A 10,957-nucleotide genomic window follows, 5' to 3' on the forward strand; every position below is an offset into this window, starting at 1 on the left:
AAAAACAACAGATGATAGAATAATCTTTAAAAAATCACAGAAAACAGTGAATAGGGAACTATTGTTCACTGTTTCTTCCAATGCAAGTCCTGCAGATCATCAAATAATGTTAATAGCAAGCTCAAATGAAAGTGAGGCACTTTTTCCATGAAACAGTTTGCTACAGGAAACTGTGAATACTGAATGCTTACATCAATTTCAATAGCCCTGCAACAAATTCATAGAGGAGAAACCTGTTAGGCACTATTAAACACAAGGAAACTGGCTGCAGGTCAGGAAGCCCTGGAGCAGTCTCAGCTGTGTAATCTGTGCCACGTCACGTGAGCTGCTCTCACATTCCTTCTTAGCCAGCCCCTATTGCAATATGCTACATCAACACAATACTGTCATAGAAGAGCCTTGGAGTTGGTCAGATGTGGCCATTTCTGTTTCTGGCACAGCAGCTTTGCCTGCACAACCATAACTGTTCATGGGCCACTCGGCTACTTGTGCTGGTAACACAGCAAGAGCGCATCATCACCCTGCTGTTGGGCTCCCTGTATGATAGAAACTAGTTTGCACATGCTTTGAGCCCACTATAGCTAAAGAGATGGAGAGACAAGCTGAATCTAACTGCTGTTTATGTTTATTTACAGCAATTTGCTCAAACATAGACTTTCACCATTAAAACGTAACAGCATAAATATGCATATAGTAAATCCCAGTCAAAAAGTAAATTAGCAGGATGCCAGCTACCTTATCTCTCCTCTTCATTTACATCGTGACTTATCGCAGTTGACATTTCAGTAAGCCTGTAGTAGCTGCTCTGAATTTGAACATTCATAAGAAGAAGATGCAATACACTGGCTTTGATGTCAGTAGAATGTCAGTCTCTACCTACTTTGTTCAGTCTGAACTTAATTGCAGGAGCTGCATTAATAGTCAACATAAGCCATCTGTTTAAACATGTGTGTTTTGGAAAGAAGTGCCGTGTACAATAAACACACTCACTGTAATGACTCATATATCTGTTTATGTGAAACGAGGATTTGGCAATTTCCCTCACAAAAACATTAAATTACAGGCTAAAAGCAGTTTTATATCAATTTCATTTGTTTACGTGGCAGGTCTGATGGTTTGACAGTTTTGATGCAGTCTGAGAAGTATGTTAACCATGAGGCTGCTGAACCTCACTGTTTTACCAGCCTTCACTCAAGAACCTGTTTGATAAGTCAGAGCTGCCCCGAGAAATGTCAGCAGTTCATGGAGTTCAGTGGCTGAGAGACACACAGAGATACATTCACAAAATGTTCTTCAGTGCCTTTGGCCAGGGTGCACAGGGAGGAAGGGGGCACTGCTGTCCAGGTCTGATAGAGTGGTTAACAGCAAAACATCCCAAGTAAGCATGGTGTGACTGGCAGCCTCGCTAGGCAGTGCATGTAACCACTGCAGACCCATGAATGACCTACTTTCATAAGCATTACACTGAAGTTCAGTCACTGATTTTGCACGAGGTGAAGCTGTTCCCCTCTCCTTTGCAAACTGAAGCTTCCTCAAACAGGGAAAAATCAGAAATATGCCACCTCTCATTTTATCTATCACACTACCACAGGAAAGCAGGTTTTAATTTCCCTTTTCTTCCTTGTAAATGCATATAAGGTGTTACTTTTAAGACTGAAACAACATGCCATTAGATATCTTTTCTGGTCATTTCTAAGTAAGCTTTGTTAAATTAATCATGATAATGCACTGGTGCCTCAGCCTCCTCAGCAGCAGCATAAATCATGAATTGTCTACTTTTATACACACTGATGGAGAGTCTGGCTGCCTGCTTCCCACTCACATGTCCAAAGTAGACTTCTGTTACATTTATCACTCACAGACAAACAAAACATACATGGGTGACAGCTTAGAGCAGAGGCTCAGAAACTGCTGGAGAGGAAACATATAGTAAAGGCAAATGGTAAATTAGCAACTATTACCTTTTCTCCCCTGAGAAGTTAGTCTGACATTAGTATAGCCCTGCTTTTTTTCTTTTTTTATTTCTGGAATGATTTTAAATTCATGAGAGATACAAGAAGCCCTCATTTTGTTTCCTTAATCTTGCTGTTGCCCAGCCTGCTTGGTCCAATGGGCTGTAGTGTTGCATTAAATGAGATCAGTGATGTTTTAAGATGTACTCTAATATCAGCAGTTTCCTCTTTTGTTTTTCCTACTTTATATATCTGAGGGAATTCTACACAGTAGATAATGTTTATATTTCTGTGAGTTTGAAGTGGACATGGTCTCAAGAAACCTGCAGGACTTAGTTTTAAGTAAGATTTTCTTATATCTCCTGTTTTGTGGTTTACAGAATGTTTGGTAGCAGAGGCCTGTATTCATTTAACTGTATTTATGTAGCTAGCAGAAATATCCCACCCTAATCTATGTATGAAACCATTGTCCCCTTTGACTGCTTATTGGCTCCTAACAGTGTTTTATTCAAATTCTGTACCCCACCTTATCCTTTCAACAGACAGTCCTCCCATCACACATACTGAATATTTACACCCATCAGAAGTTCCTAGCATGGAGAAACATGCATCCAACCTGCCCCATATCAGCACTTCAGAGGCACTAAGCTCTTAGAGCATCTTGGTGACACATTTATTTTTATTAACAAATTCAGCTCATCACTAGAAACATCTGCATTCACAGCTTTAAAGATTTTGTATCTGCGAAACACGATCAATCCAAATAGTTTGAGATTTTTGTTGGATTTTTTATACATAATGCAAACAAACATCAACAATCACAAATATACCAAAGAAATGGTGATTTTTTCAGCAGTCATGAAACCTATTCTCAAATTCCTTTATCAGAATGGAAAGCATGGCTGCATATTTGTCATTGTTCAGAGGACTGTATTTAGCCAATGTAACAAAATGCATAAAATTATTTGCCACAGCTTGATTTAGCACTGCACAGAGCCCTCTGCTCATGCTGGTTTCAGCCCTGACTGCTGTCTTGGTGCTGAGCAATGGGTGCATACCAAGGGTCAGGCCAAGCAACTTGGCAGGGAACAGCCACCAAAATGGCACAGGGCAGGGAACGCAGGATGCACTGTGCAGGACTGCATGTGGCCCATGGCCCAGAGGTCCAGGACATGTCCAGGTCATCTCCTGAGGTCCCTACCAGCATCAACTATCCTGTGATTATGAAGTTGACAGAAAGTCATGGACCAATGTCCTAACAAGGGCTGATTTTCATTAGAAATAAGAGTTTAAACTGCTGCTAAGTTCTTATCAAGAAAAAGTGAACTATGAATAGTATCCGGTCTTGAAACAGTATTTATTTACAACAAAGAACAATGAGTGGAAATACAAATAAGTGAAGCAGATTAGCTCCGTGTTGATAATCCTAGCTCCACATTTTGTTTTTAAACTTTATCAGTTTCTCCTCTAGTAACTTCTCTCAGATTGTGCTGGATTTTGACCTTTAAAAGGTCCCACAAATCAAGTATCTCTTTTTTTTCTGTTCACATTTGTGCAGTTCCCAAGTTTTCTGCCATCTGGCTGTTCTGTGTTAACGTCCTGTCTTCTGGACTCAGGTAGTAACCTGCTAGCGTGCCGGATCATTCACTGCCATCTGGGACATGCTATTGCCCGGTAACTTCCATCCAGTCCCATTCCTGAGGCAACCTTAGCACATTCATTCCTACAGGTATTTTTAAAGCAGATGGTTAAATGAAACCATATGCATTTTCAGAACAATACAGAAATGTGCTTCACGTAATCCATTTGGCATGCATTTACTGAATGTGCCCATTCCTTTCCGCTAAAAATGTTCAGGATAAATCTTAGAAGTCTCACTACTGAATTGATTTGTACTCACGTTTTACACAGATTTGGATCATGTCTAGTGCTTCCAGTGGGAATAGCTCTGTTTTACCAGTATTTTCATATTAATGGTTTTGTTTTAGATTTCTCTTACAAATCTGGAGAATAGTTTAGGGAATATTCTGAACAGAAATCAGAAGTTTTGTCTTCATGAGAAAGATGTAAAATGATTTCTCAGCTGCATTGCATCCTCTGTCAGGGCATGGGAATAATCACCCTCTCTGAGAAAATGTTTCTGCAGCCAGTTGTAGCGACTTAGATATTCTTTACATAACCCCACAAGACAACACCTCCAGCTGCCATCACAAATGGACTACACGTGGCATGATTCTTCCCCCTGGCTGTGCCAAGTACTTTGTTGTCTTGCTGCTAACATGGTTAGCTATTGCTTCGCAGCTCTTTTCCTGGAAGAAGAAACTGGTTACATCTGGGAGAGAGAAGACAAAGAGGTGTTTATGTAGGAATCAGAGAATCTCAGAATGGTTTGGGTTGGAAGGGACTTACAGCCCATCCAGCCTCAGCCATGGGCAGAGTTCCCACCCAGCAGATCAGGCTGCCCATGGCCCCATCCAGCCTGGCCATGATTGCCTCCAGGTTATTTGGAAGCACAATTTACACAGTGGTGTGTATATATCCTTTTCCCAATGATTCCACTGCGTGTAGTTTCTCATAACTTAATAATATAGCTAACAATGCAGTTAATAATACAGTTTTGTAATATACTATAGTTAATAATGCAACTTCCTAACAGTGGTTTTAACTTTAGCCAAACCAGCCTGTGCTATTGAAGAAGTTTAATTTCAAAAAGTCAGTTACACCCTTCATATGAGTTCAGGAAAGCACACTGTTTAGCAGATAACCTTTACACAAAGCAAAAGCAGATACTGGACAAACAGTATATCTCAGAGCCCTGTAAGTGCACCTTGCAACTATGGGTTATATTTAGCTCTAACCTTGTTTTGAGAACAAGGTCAATCAGATCTCATGTTTGGGAAATTCAGGACACAGTTCTTGCAGGTGGCACCGTCTGAGCCCCTCTGAAATGGACACTCACTGCTAGAGCTCACATTCACTTCCACCAGCCCTATGCCCTGAGAGCAGACCAGGGGCATGAGTCCCAGGTGTAACTCACTTATGGCATGTAATGAGGCAGTCTTGCACTGCTCAACTATTCATGCAAATGAAGCTCTCCTTATGCTCAGAAAAGAGCAAGAGATCATTATACAGTGAGCTGGTATTACCAGCTGTAGGTCTGTGGCTACAGCCTATGGAGCAGACAGAATATGTCACCATTCTCGTTGCTGATTTGTGTTGCCTGTACACTCCTACATTGATTTGAGACTGCAGAGCTGAATTACTGGCTTGAAGAAGCTTCAACACATGAGGCAAAATAATTAGGGGTGTGAGAGTCATTGTTGATCAGAGGCACTATTTCATCACCAGTGACACTGCTCTTACCAACACTCAGGATGAGCCATTTGCCTAGGTGATATCCCTATATAGGTTTCAACTCTAAGTCAGCATCAGCTTCAGCACAGCTTACCAATCCTAGAGGCCAGGCAGCTGTTCTTGTGAAGCCTGTTTTTAATGTCTAGGCTTTGCCTCTCTGTTTTAAGGATGTCAGAACAGTGCTGGTGTCCCTGCTCTAGCTCTAGCATCCAGCACAGCAAAAGCCAGCTGTGCCCAACTGATCCCCAAAATCTGATGGTTGGATCCCAGCAAAAAGAAAATCTGGCAAATACAGTTCTGCTGTAGGCACTGGACTAAAGCTAATGTGCACTCAACCAGAGTTTCATTTACAATCACAGTTACATAGATCAAATAATCTGCTGAAGTCAGAGAAACATCAGACAAACTTAGGCTGGCTCTGTCATTTCAAGACAGCAGTTATTTTTATTTTTACTGAAATGATAAATTCAAGTTAATTGCTCACTGGAAGTGGCTACTGGTTAGGACAGGAAGGTTTTGTGCACACACAATGAACAGAGCAAGGATTGAAGTTAAATGGTTACGTGTGACAACTTAATAAACTGTATTTTGGCAAGGGGAAGATAGAAATAATCACAGGAATTTGAGCAGTGCCACTCAGCTACTCTAGCTGAGTATCTATCCTTGAGATGTGAGAAAGCAAGCATCTTTAGTATGAGGCTTTTATTCAAGTGCTCTTCTCAGTGTGTTTCTTGCCTATTATGTGAAGGCAAAAGGGAACTCTTCAGGCAACTGAGGAACATCATGAGACAAAGCCACACAGCCACGTAAAACCAACAGCAATGAGGAATGTGCAAGCACTGGAGAACTATACTTGTGTGACCTCCTGGACGTCACAGCAGCAGTTTAAACACACAGGCTGTGACCTGTTTCCCTGTACGTGGCTCCCCAGCTAAGCAATCTAATGAAGACCCAGAACTTTGGCTGGTTATCTTACTTTAGAAAACAAAAAGGCACTCGATTTCTTTTGTTATCAACCCTGTCACTCACCTTATGGTCTTCCACATGCCTCCTGAGTTTGCTCTGAAAAGGGTGAGAAATGCAAGTAGAAAAGTCATTAAGCTTCAACAGGAAGGAAGTGAACTGGAAAATCTTGTTCAGTGTTTTTCTGTCTAGTACATGCGATGCTTGGCAAGGTCAGGTTCTCACTGTACCACTCAGGACAGATAATTTTGCAACATTACAACATTTATGACTAGAAATAGAAAAGGAATAACAGAGGGAATTAAAAAAAAATGGAAATCCAAAGACATAGCTGTCTGGTGACCTGTGATGGTATCAAGGCAAAAAGAGGCTGTCATTTCTTATCATCTGTTGTCTTATCATGGTCTTATCATCAGCTGTTTGTTGGATCCTCTTCTCATCTTTGGTACTGTGCTCAATTATCAATTGTTAAACACCACCAGTGGTTTAGCAGTAGCCATTTCTGTTCCTCACAGGAGCAAAGACCCGCTGGAAGCTCTTTTCCTTGTAAATCCCTTAAATACAAAGAAACTGGCGGCATAAAGCATGACTCCCTTAAGTGATGCAAGCACAGAGGAAGTAGCTCTTCTTTCCCACTCCACTGTCTGTGTGATGCTGTGCACAGTCCAGGCTGAGAGCTAGTTTCAGGCATCTGAAGTCCACCAATTCCTGCCACCTGCATTTTCTGTCAGTCAGTTTTCTGCACAGAAGGTTGGTTCACGGACACTCTGGAACGTTCAACTTCCTTTTACCTTCACTATGAGGAAAGATAATCCAGAAGGATTTTAAAAGAATGAAAGATTGGTTTTCTTCTAACACGCTGTTAATAATGTTAATATTTCTAGAGTGCATTTTAGTGGCAGTCCTCAGCATTAAGTCTGTATTGAATACCATCTTATTTAAAAATGCATGTGAATTTTACGTGGCTCTGTGCGTGTGTGTTCGGAATACGTGGTAATGGAAGATAGATAGCATTTAATTATGCCATTTGTTTCATCAGCGTAAGGCTACTGTTTGTTTTAACCAAACATCCTGCTACAAAAAGCCATCAATAGATGTGACTCATTACCTTTCCTACCTTGACCAAATATCATGCCCAACAATTCAGCCCCCTGTGCAAGCTGAAGACCTCTAATCTAGACGCAGGACAGGCAGGAGACTGAAGCAGGCAGTAGTTACTGGAGAGCACAAGCATGGCCCAGTGAACACGTGGCCTGTGGCACTCCTAGGGATTTCTCCAGGACAGCTTTCCTGGCCTGGGGCAAATACCCTGGTGTCCCAAATGCAGGTTTTCCACAAATTTATACATTTGTCTAGCTTTTTGTCCCCCTGCTTTCTGAGTTACATTCTATCAAATCCAAAGAAATTTTCCCACAACACTTTCAGTTTTCCCCTGCATCCTCTACAGTGGCCATCCTCTTTCAAGAGCTCCTTCCCAGGATGGGCTCAGAGACAGCAGGGGTGCCATTTTCAGCACTGCCTTTTCAGAGCTGGTCTGAAAAAATAGGAGCAGCTTGGAACAAGTGGTGCCATAGATGGAATGTGATACTGCAGTAACTGTGTCTCCTAATCCCTGATCTGCACATCTGTGCACTCAGGCTTTTGAGGTCATAGGTATTTCCTTCCCATGGTGCTATTGCTGGTATTTACATGAAAAGTAGCACAGTTACAGGAACTGCATTTTACACTGCATAGTGCTATCTGCACAGGTTTGTTTCTGATCTAATAATCAGGACAATGGCGTCAAAATAGGGAAGTACTTGCTTTTTGCAGTAATGTTTGTCCACAACCATCTGAAGAGGCATGACTATAATAACTCTGTTTCAAAAGGCCAGCACAATGAGTACATCCAGTGCAGCAGAAACAGACACTGTTTGCATAGCAAAACAAGAGCATGGGATCTTAGCAGAAAGAACTTATTTTCTCAAATATTTGTCACTGTTTTTAAAGCATGCTGTTACCAGGTGATTCTTTGGCCAGTGAGCACCACTGAGCACCTCTGATCACACTTTTGTTTGAGAGAGCAATGTAGCGTACCACCTTTTCATATATGGCATTTTAAAAGTTAGAAAACTTCTGATCAGGACTTGCTTAACTCTGAGAAGCTGTTTTTGAGTGCTAGCAGGTGGATTTTCTTCTTGCTGTTGACTCACACTAGCACTGAAGCATCACGACTTTTTTCAGGTTGACGTATCCGGTTGCATTCTTGTTTGCTCATGCAGGTGTTTTACGTACAGCCCCAAGACAACTGACGCTACTGGAAAGCAGCTGCAGCATAGGCAGCATTGTAGGAATTCGCCACTTCAGTCTAGTTCAGCTCTGAGCTCACAAGAAAATAAGCCCAAGTCATCCCTTAGCAGGCAAGCCTATCATCAAACTTCTGTAAGAAAACTTGCTCAGGAATAAGTCGTTTTTAAAGAACATTAGAAACAGCTCAATTCTCTTTCAGCTGACCAGAGGTGAAGGTTTTCCTCTCCAAACACCTGACCACATGAGACCAGCTGGAAACTTATTTCCCTATTACAGGAATGAAGGACTTTCTCCAAGTACTTCATTCCATCCCTGCGTGATGAAAGATAAAAGTTTACAACCACCTGCCACCTGTTTCTGATGCTAGAAAATACATTATGCCCTTTGGCATGGTGAAGAGAGCATGCAGGAAAGATCCTGTAATTGTGTACGAATGGCTGATGGGGAGCAATAAAAGGGACACTGCTCTCAGCAGCATTCGTGCAGTGGAGCCTCCAGAGCAGCTTCCCACCTCAGCTGTTCCACCTTTTTGTCCCCACGGTACAGCAGTGGCACAGCACGGGGACATGCACTGTGGTGTGAGTGAAGTGAACCTCTGACACCACAGATGTTGTCTTCTGTATTACATCAGCCTGCTTCTCCATGTGGGTATACCTGTGAAGGAACTTCAAGTTCCAAGGACTAAAAATGTCATCTGCCTGAGGAAGAAGCACTTGATTTCCTCTGGGGAATTCAATACAAGAAGAGAAAAGCAGGAAGAAATGGCTCATTTGTAAGCCAGTCTGGCATACAGTGAGTGTTTAAAAAGGCTTTGTTTCTTTTGCAGCAGTACTGATTCTTCCTTGGAGTTCTGCTTCTTAATTTCACTTCTCCCCACTGGCTTTGCGTGTTCTCCAGTAGCCAGTTTGCCCAGACTCAAGGATTCAGGTGTCAGTGTATCACCTCCTGCTGTGCAAATACATATCAGGACATTTAATTCTCTGCTTTAGCACCAAGGGATTATTATTACATTTGATTTTAATCATCTTCTGGAATATACCCAGCCCTTTCCCTGTGCAAGTTATGCTTTGTGCAGAGATTGTTTTAAGAAGTTTTCACGTGAGATGGACCAAGGGCTAGCACTGAGCACTCACCATCACACTCAACATCTCTTGGGCTTTTTCTGCTATTCCAAGGAAGAAAATCCTTCTTGGAGTAGTTAAGCCCAAAAGAGAATTAAATACTTTGGTGGCCAGGCAGTACCACAGCCTCCCATGAACAGGCCCATGGATTGCACACAGTTGTACTCTTGCCAGAATGGAGCAGGGGAAGGATCTGCTAGAAATCTATTTGAAAGAGCTTTTAAGCTGTAGATTTGGCATAAGCAAAGCCCTGTTTTTACAGCCTCATAATGAACTCTGAAAAAAACCTTCTCCTTTGGCCCCGTGCCTATCTGCCTGTAATTTAATAAAGGGGGGGCAGCAGCAGTCCTGGACTTTCAGGATAATTTCTGCCTCCTCGCACTTGCACAGCCCACCTCAGCAGAGAAAAAAAATGGGGAAAAAAGGGAAGGAGGAGGTGCCTCAAGAATGCAGCTTTAAAGTTCTTATGACATTAAAGCCAGCACCTCAGCCACTGGATGTTTGCTGATACAGTACAGAAAAAGGTGATCCTTATTTTATCCTAATGCCTTGAAGAAGGTACATGGCAAGTTCGTAGCTGAAGCAGGGATTCCCTGCAGAGATCCCAAGCCATCTTTTGTCCATCCAGCATTGATCTGTCTGCCTTAGTTTATGAAGGGATGCAGAAGCTCAGTTGCTGAGAGCTAGAGCTCCAGGGTACATTCCTGATCAAAGCACAATTACGTGGCAGCTTCACCCAGGCAGCTGTGAAATCAACCATGGAAGGGAAGGGTGAATGAAGATGCTAACTGCGCTAACAGCAGTCAGCCTCTCCATAGTGACGCAAAGCAGGAGTCACCTGCATAATGTGACAGCACAGGTCTGTGTGAGAGAGAGCTGAGCCTGCACACCGCAGCACGTAGCTGCTGCTCAGCAGAAGCTGATTGTGTTATTCTCAAAACAAGGAAAACTGTTAACGCCTGCTTTGGAAATCCAAATCCTCCCCCCACGTTCTGGAAGGGGGAATTACCAAATGAACCATCTCTCTCACTCCCCAAACATAAGGCACATTAAAACGTTCCTTTCTGTAAATATGGGTGCTGTTAAAACGGTCTATTTAACTGATGCATTACCTGGGTGCTGCCAGAGTTTAGTGCCTGCTGCATGCACATGCTGAGTACGGGCTTTAGGGATCAGAGGAGATGAAAAACAACCCTTTTTCCTCCTCAGAACCATAAACTTGGTAACTTCTTAACACTTGATCCTAACGGCAAACCAGCCCTTCTCCTTTCTTCTTCA

General features: G+C 42.4%; 1 protein-coding gene across 2 annotated transcripts in view; it reads right to left on the minus strand.

Annotated features, from left to right (window-relative positions):
• Positions 1-10,957, minus strand: part of RPS27L (ribosomal protein S27 like) — a 334,929-nt gene that overhangs the window by 39,493 nt on the left and 284,479 nt on the right. The window lies entirely within an intron of this gene.

Source organism: Lagopus muta, chromosome 10 (genome assembly GCF_023343835.1).
Source record: "Lagopus muta isolate bLagMut1 chromosome 10, bLagMut1 primary, whole genome shotgun sequence".
Classification (NCBI taxonomy): domain Eukaryota; kingdom Metazoa; phylum Chordata; class Aves; order Galliformes; family Phasianidae; genus Lagopus; species Lagopus muta.